The following is an 8,502-nucleotide window of genomic DNA, read 5'->3' as shown; positions in this document are numbered from 1 at the left end:
AATGCTATCCATTCGATTTCCTTGAAATCGATGTCAGGATAATGAGCCAAGGATTTCGTGTGAATAAAGCACACACTTAAGACCATCATGTAGATATGTCTTTTAGAACCATGGAATACCCAAATAGTCTAGTCAATGGATGGGAAGAGCCACTTACCTCAACTTGATGCATTCAAGGAGTCTCAGTGGTTCAGGGTAGACTTTAAGGTGTGCGAACCTTAAAATTAGCTTCCCTGTGTCACTTGTAGTGCACATAAAATCCAAATGGTGTTAGAATTTAGCATCATAATAATCATAAACTATTGGAATTGCTGATAGTTTCGGTTTCAACCCAATGTCTCGATGACCAAGGCGAGTATGCCAAGTTTTTCATGTACAAGAAATTTTGGAAAACTATCTTGGACGCAACATGTGCTAGGGGTTTTGTAGTATGTGTAGTACAATCCAGATGATACATAGAGAATGTGCTTGCCATATCCGTTGCATATGGTAAAGAGAAGTTATTTCTCTTTGTTGTCATCATAAGTTTCGCTATGGAAACTATTTTAACGGATACCTCCATAGTTTAGTAGGGTACGAGTTAAACCTAAGAAGCAATAAAGCATCCCGACGTTACTCGAGTACCCACAGGGATAGTAAATATGACTCGAGTTGAGTCAACAAATACCTCATCGCGTCTAGCAATTTTAAAATATCTCCTTTCTCTCAATGAGAGTGGAAACATTGGACTTCCCTCAGTATAGAGTTTGTGGTGCATGTGTCCAGAAGGCACATATCATTTTTCATCGGATTGACTCCCGTAGAAATCTATATATAGACATGAAGATTCTCAATATGAAAATCACTGTCAGATATATAGAATACATACAAATGTATTTGTATCAAAGTGCTGATACAATATATTGTGATATACAATATATGACGATGACAACAATACTTATGTTGTTGTTACAGCATCGTAAATGTACATTAATTATATTGACCACTCAAGAGATTGAAAGACTATTCATAGTCTCCAAACATATCGGTTGAGGCATATTCTACCATCACATTCTCCGTGCTCGTAGGGTCCCGTCATAGCTGGTGATGTCGGATTGAAGGTTGAAGTAAGACTCAAACATTTGCCCTTGAGGTTCATTGTATCCCAGGAATTGTTGATACAGAATAACCAGATGCCAAGATCTGAATCTAATGCCTTATGATTTATAAGACACCATTTTTCTGTTAGCGGTGTGATCCTGACCAGAGGTGAATCCGGAATTGCACACATTATCCCACGAGACACAAGAGCGATCATGATGTCCATGGCCCAGATAGGGCAGTGGTGGCCATTGAGGGCGAATGCCTCAAATTCTATAGCCATATGTTACCTCTATGGGTAAACCAGAGATAATTAATTTACAACCAGTAAATTAAGGTCCATCATGGTTGATGTTGTAATGAACTTAGCAAAATCAATGGGTATTTCAAGAAGTTATCTTAAAACCATTAGTGTGAACTTCAAATTGCTAAATATGACACCTTGAAGATAATCTCCAAAATGGAGTAGATCTCGCAACACTAGAGAGTATAATCTGATGAAATCAGTAGATACTCACTCGTAATGTCTTATGTCATGACTTAGTAAAATGTGTGGGAGAGCACTTTGTAAAGCAATTATAATGTCAAAATGACAAAATATAGGCTTTAACAGTAGTCATTGATAATCTGCGAAGGCAGTAGAACTATATGACTACCTTGTGATCCCAATACATCAATTTGAAGAAATCACTTTGAATTTTGCATTTTTATTAGCAAGAAATTAAAAATCTCAATTGCAAATAGACGTATTAATCTCGACATGTAGCGAACATGGAGATACATACATTCTGGAATACATCGTACTCAACAGAAATACACCACTATTATAATGAATAGTAATGATGTTGCAAACTTGATGTTCAAGTGAAAAACTTGAATTGTATAGACCTCAAATTAAATGAGATGATGTTGTATCAAGTTGGAAGATAATTCAGCAAAATGAATTAATATTTTGCGACAGAAAATTAATCTCAATCGCAATGAGATTATTTTGCGAGAAAAAAAAACTCAATCGCAAATCAATATTGTTGTGCGAGAAAACTTAATCTCAATCGCAAAACAATGTCATTGTACTAATACAACATGTTAAAGGGATTGCCAAAAAGCAAAAACATTGAACATGTCAAGCATCAACAACCACACATTTCTGGAATTTTTAAACTCAGCAGAAAATGGGCTAAATGATGATCTGTATATATGGCCTAACGTTACTGGTGCTAATCAACAGCAACTAGTTAGACCAAGCTGCTATATCCCGAAACTGCCAGGAATTAGCCGTAAAACAATGACAGAGGCAAGTTTTGACCTATTTCGGAAATAGGTAAAGCCACAAGGCTGAAATGCAAAACTTGCGAAGAGATAAGATTCCTATCTCTTTACTCCCGAGCGCTTTCTACCCGGAGAAATCCTGTAATCGCCCGCCGCTGTTTTGGCACACCGGCCAGGGCCGCGATTGTGGGAGCGCCGTCGTCTCCGTCTCCGCTGTGGGAGCCACGCCGAAGGGCGCCGCTGCCTCCGGGGCCGGGGGGCCAGTCGAGGGCCGTTGCCTCGGGCGCCGCCTGCACGGATGCAAGCCGAGGGCTGCGGCGTCGCCTCAGTCTTCCGCGCCGCGTCGCGGTTGGGTGCCGCCTTCGCGGGCGCCGAGGCTGTTGTCTGCGGCGTGCGTAGTGGGAGAGCGTCTCGCCATGCGCGTGTGCGCTGGGTGTCGACGCGGTCACGCTTTAGGCGGCCTCGCGCCAGAGGCCGCGCCCCCACATCATGGCTGGTGCGCCGGAGGGCGTTGCCGTTTCATCGAGGTCCGCGCAGCCCCTCCGCGTTGAGAGGTCAAGGCCACGCAGACGTGCCCCGCGTTAGAGGCCGGCGGACACCTCGACGCATCGCTGGACAGCCGTGTGTGTGCAAGGTGCATGGACGCAGGCGCCGCTGGCGATGCTGATGAAAAGCAACGACATTTGTCCCTTGATCCAGTGCAGTGCACGAAGAATTGAAGAACGCATGGTACCTTTTTCCTTTTTGCATCAATGAATCGATGGGAATCCATTGGCGTTCGTTGTTGAGGCCTTCAATTCTTGAATCGATGGAGATCCACAGCCTCTGTTCTTTCTCATTCTGCCCTGACTGTCGCGCAGGACAGAGCCGCCGCTCCAAGCGTTGGCCGTTGGTCACTCCTGTGGACGCGCTGCCGGGAGCCCGCGGTCGCGCGTGGGTGCCGCCTTCCGCCGGGAACACCGCGTTGCCGCGGAATAGCCGTCGAGGTGTGCGCGGCGCCATGCGCTGCCTTTGCTAGCGCTGGAGCGCTGGCTTCCTTCGCCACGCAGGGCCGGAGGGCATCGCGACGCTGCGCGCTCGCTGCCGGCAGTTTGGCCGTGAAATCGCTCCGCCAGAGAGCGTGCTGATAACGTGTTTTGAGCAGAGAACGAGAGACAATCGACAAGGATGTAAAGTGAACCTACGAAGGGGTGCGTCCCAAGGGACATGAGACAACCGCTTTAATTAGGAAAAGCATGGATTAATAGAATTAATTAAATCCTAACATCAACAATAATAACTCATGCTACCCATATTCAAAAACAATAATAACGTATTCAACATATGTGCCTAGATCTTTTCTCACCACATGATGCTTGTCAAAGGAGAAAAATAAAAAAAATAGAGAGAAAAACTTTGACTCTTGCATAAAAGTAAATACATAAAATTAAAAGATAGGCCCTTCGCAGAGGGAAGCAGAGGTTGCCATGCGCTTATTTATTTGTATGCTCAACCCCTTGGTGCAAAAGAACGTCACATTATATTGCCCGTTATGATAGCAACCTTTATTATGCAGTCCACTTTTATTACTTTGCCATCACAAGTTCGTACAACGCTCAATTTTCTCGTACACTAAATGATCTAACACTTTTAAAAGCAATTTTTATTGCCTTATTGCATCGATGACAACTTACTTGAGGGATCTTGCTCAATCCCTTGGTAGGTATGGTGGACACTTTGAAAATAAGATTTGGGTTTAAGGATTTTTGGATGCACAAGTAGTATCTCTACTTGGTGCGGAATTTTTGGCTAGCAAAGATAGGGGCAAGCACCACATGTTGAAGGATATATGACAATATAACTTCTATGTGAATATGAACAAACATAAATCATTATGTTGTCTTCGTTGTCCAACATCAAAAAGTTTGGCATATAATATTTTGATGGGGGCTCACAATCACAAAAGATTTTTAGGATAGTGTATTTATATGTGAATCTTCTATTCCTTATTAATTCTTTCATGAGTTGCATCATTGACCAATGCTATGTTTGTCAATCTCTAATAGAATTTTCTACTTATACTTTTTCTTATGTGGTGTCATCACCTACCATAAGACTAGCATATGATCTTTTTGTTTAATTCCTTTCTTTTTATTGGAACAAGAAAGTAAAGAAAGCTAGAACTCAAACTAAACTTTATTATATATCTCGCACACGCTAACAAGGATAGATCACTAAGCAAACTCTCGAAAAGAAAGGATCGAACTAAACTTTTATTCATCTAAAGCAAAAGATAACTATGGATCGAACTAAGATAAGTAAAGGCAAAAGATAGTGGGGGTGATACGATACCGGGGCACCTCCCCTGAGCTTGGCGGAAGCCAAGGGGAGTGCCCATACCCTCAGTTTTCTTTTGGTGGTGAAGAAGGTGGTGGTGGTGAAGTAGAGGGGTTGTCCTTCTTCCTCAGCTTACGCTTGAGGATGGAATTTTCCTCCTACAATTCACTGATCTCATGCTCAAGCTCCAGTACCTTTTTGCAAAAATCTTGCTTATTTTCCTACAAAAGGCGGAAGGGTATAAACTGAACCTTAGGCCTCTGATAACCCACAAGTATAGGGGATCGCAACAATTTTCGAGGGTAAAGTATTTAACCCAAATTTATAAATTCGACACAAGGGGAGCCAAAGAATATTTGAAGGTATTAGCAGCTGAATTTCAATTCAACCACACCTGGAGATTAATTATCTGCAGCAAAGTGATCAGTAGCAAAGTAGTTTGATAGTTTTGATAGTAGTGACAACAGCAACGGTAACAGTAACAGTGATAGCAGTAATTTTGTAGCAAGTGTAACAGTGATGATAGCAATAGTAACGCAGCAAGATCAATAAGGATAAATTCGTAGGCATTGGATCGGTGACTTGTTGGATGATATTCATCATGTGACAGTTATAACCTAGGGCGATACGACACTAGCTCCAGTTCATCGATATATTGTAGGCATGTATTCCGCAAATAGTCATACGTGCTTTATTAAAAGAACTTGCATGCCATCTTTTGTCCTCCCCTCCCGTAGCAGCGGGGTCCATATTGGAAACTAAGGGATATTAAGGCATCCTTTTAATAGAGAACCGGAACAAAGTATTAACACATAGTGAATACATGAACTCCTCAAACTACGGTCATCACCAGGAGTGGGCCCGGTTGTTGTCACTCCGGGGTTGCCGGATCATCACCGCAGTAGGTGACTATAACTTGCAAGACCGGATCTAAAACATGGATATAATGATGAATTCATAAATGGTTCAGATCTGAGTTCATGGCATCCAGGCCAAAAGTGACAAGCATTGCATAGCAAAGTCATAGCAACATCAATCTAAGAACATAGTGGATACTAGGGATCGGGCCCTAACAAAACTAACTCGATTGCATGATGAATCTCATCCAACTCCTCACCGATCAGCGAGCCTACGAAGGAATTACTCACTCCCGGTGGGGAGCATCATGAAATTGGCGATGGAGAAGGGTTGGTGATGATGAAGAACGAAGATCCCCCTCTCCGGAGCCCCAAACAGACTCCGGATCTGCCCTCCCGAGGAAGAACAGGGCTTGGCGACGGCTCCGTCTCGTGGATCGCGATAATTCTTTCTCCCTGATTTTTTTTCTGGAAATATGTGATTTTATAGTATCAGGGTTGAGGTCTGCGGGGCCACCAGGTGGGTACAACCCACCTGGGTGCGCCAGGAGAGTGGGGCGCGCCCTGGTGGGTTATGCCCACCTAGGGGGCCCCTCTCTGGTGGGTCTTGGCTCCAGAAATTCTTATTATTGATATAAAAAATCCTCGCAAACTTTCGTTCCATTCCGAGAACTTTTATTTCTGCACAAAAACAACACCATGGTAGTTCTACTGAAAATAGCGTCAGTCCGGGGTTAGTTTCATCCAAATCAGGCAAATTAGAGTCCAAAACAAGAGGAAAAGTGTGAGAAAAAGTAGATACGTTGGAGACGTATCAACTCCCCCAAGCTTAAACCTTTGCTTGTCCTCAAGCAATTCAGTTGATAAACTGAAAGTGAGAAAGAAAAACATTTACGAACTCTTTTGCTCTTGTTTGCATAAATAAGCTTAAACAGGGCCCGTGTTTTCTGCCAGCATTATAACTAACCATGTCAACAATAACTCTTAAAGATTATAATGACTCATATCAATGACATAATCAGCTAGCGAGCAATAATAAGATATCTCAAACAGCAACATGTTGTCAAAACAACCATGATATAATATGACAATAGTGCTATCTCGCTAGCCCTTTCTGAGACTGCAAAACATAAATGCAGAGCACCTCCAAAGTTGTCATTATCAACTCCCAGCTACTTATGCATGGCATGAGAAACTATAATCTCTAATTGTCATTGCAAACATTTTTTTATCATAATGGGCTGAAGCCTGGATACTAGGTTAAACATATTTACACAGACAGAACAAGTTGAGTTCATACCAGTTTCTCTCTGCCACGGCCAGTTCATCGAATGTCGTCATTATTGCCTTTCACTTGCACGACCGAATGATATGAAAATAATAATAGTGCAAGAGTGCCATGGACTAAGCTGGAATCTGCAACATTTTATTCAACAGGAGAAGACAAGGTAAAATGGGCTCTTTATTAGTTTAACATTTATTCATATGAGAGCCACTCAACATTTTCATCGTGGTCTTCTCCTCGGTGCAACTCGAACAAAAGGAAAAGAAATTCAGAGAAACACACTGAAATATTTTTGGAGTTTTTGGTTTTCTTCAACAAGCAAATAAAAGGGAAAAGCAAAAACGAGAAAAACTATTTACACGGGAAAGCTCCCAACAAGCAAAAGAAGAACAAGGAAACCTTTTTGGATTTTCTTTTTAATACTACTACTAAGCATGCATAGAAAGTAAATTACTACACTAATGTTTTTGGTTTTTCTAAAGTTTTTCAAACACACAAGAAGAAAGCAAGAAAATAAATCTAAGCATGGATGATACAATGAAAAAGTGTGAGCACCAACAGATAGAATAATATGTGAACATGAATATAAAGTCGGGTGGAAACACGTGCTCCCCCAAGCTTAGGCTTTTGGCCTAACTCGGTAGTATATCAATAGCCTGGAGGGTAGTAGTCGGCGTGGTAGCTCACGGAGGCTCTCGGTGCGGACGCCTTGGCCTGCCGTGCTGCCACCACTGCTGCATTGTGAGCTCAGGCCTCGCTCTCGAGAACAAAATATCTCCCCTTGCTGTGACAATCAAAGAGAGCGGGCGCAGGCAAATATGTGTCCACAACATGTGATTGAATAAACAACAAATTATAAGTGAAGTTATCAGCCCTTCCCTTGAGAATCTTATGTTCCTTTAAGGCATCAAAATCTAAATATCGAGTGGGTATGATAGGATCAAAGGGCAAAGGTGAAACACCCAGTCCTCGTGCTAGACGTGTGGCATAAATTCCACCATAGAACCATCCACTTTTGGCGTTATGGTGAAGTCTACGCGCAACAATTGCTCCAAGGTTACAATTCCTTTCACCAATGAGAGCAGTGTGAATGAGGCTCAAGTCTGGCGCACAAAGTATGCTACAGTCTTGCTTGCCTACTATGCATTTCCCGTTAAATAATGCAAAGTACTGAATTGCGGGAAAGTGAATGCTCTTTATTCTTCCTTGTCTCACTCCCCTACCTTCACCGTAACAAAGGATAGTCAAGAAAGACTCAAACTCAGCCTTTGGTGGCCCATCAAGCGTACCCCAAAATGGAATTTTGCAATGGTAAGCAAAATTCTCCAGTGGGATAGTAAATGGTTCATCATAAAGCATAAAAGACACCCTAGACTCATGTGGAAAATATTTAAATCCTTTGACAAATGATTCAGTGAGAAATTGGTGTTGTTCACACTTATCTGAAAGGTAGGGACCGAGACCGGCATTGTGAACATATTGCTCAAATTCCTCCTCAATGCCCACACGCACCATATATTCATCGCAAGGCCATAAGCATGTTTTGGTGGCGGCATCTCACGTGGAACTTTCACTCGGTTCAACATAAGACCGGCGAGCGGAACTGTCACTAGAAGATGCCCCCGAGGATCGTCTCCTCGAAGAACTCCTTCCAAATAGGTTCATCATGTCCGCGTACAATTTTCTGAAAATAAA

General features: G+C 42.4%; 1 long non-coding RNA gene across 1 annotated transcript; it reads left to right on the top strand.

Annotated features, from left to right (window-relative positions):
• Positions 1 to 2,475: 2,475 nt before the first annotated feature.
• LOC120964535 (uncharacterized) lies at positions 2,476 to 3,781 on the top strand. Its single transcript, XR_005756903.3, has 2 exons — positions 2,476 to 3,078; positions 3,210 to 3,781. It is a non-coding gene; the product is annotated as an uncharacterized lncRNA (long non-coding RNA).
• Positions 3,782 to 8,502: the final 4,721 nt, after the last annotated feature.

Source organism: Aegilops tauschii, chromosome 5, assembly GCF_002575655.3.
Source record: "Aegilops tauschii subsp. strangulata cultivar AL8/78 chromosome 5, Aet v6.0, whole genome shotgun sequence".
In the NCBI taxonomy this organism is placed as follows: domain Eukaryota; kingdom Viridiplantae; phylum Streptophyta; class Magnoliopsida; order Poales; family Poaceae; genus Aegilops; species Aegilops tauschii.
The sequence above is the reverse complement of the archived record's forward strand: the minus strand, read 5'-3'. Positions and strand labels throughout refer to the sequence as shown.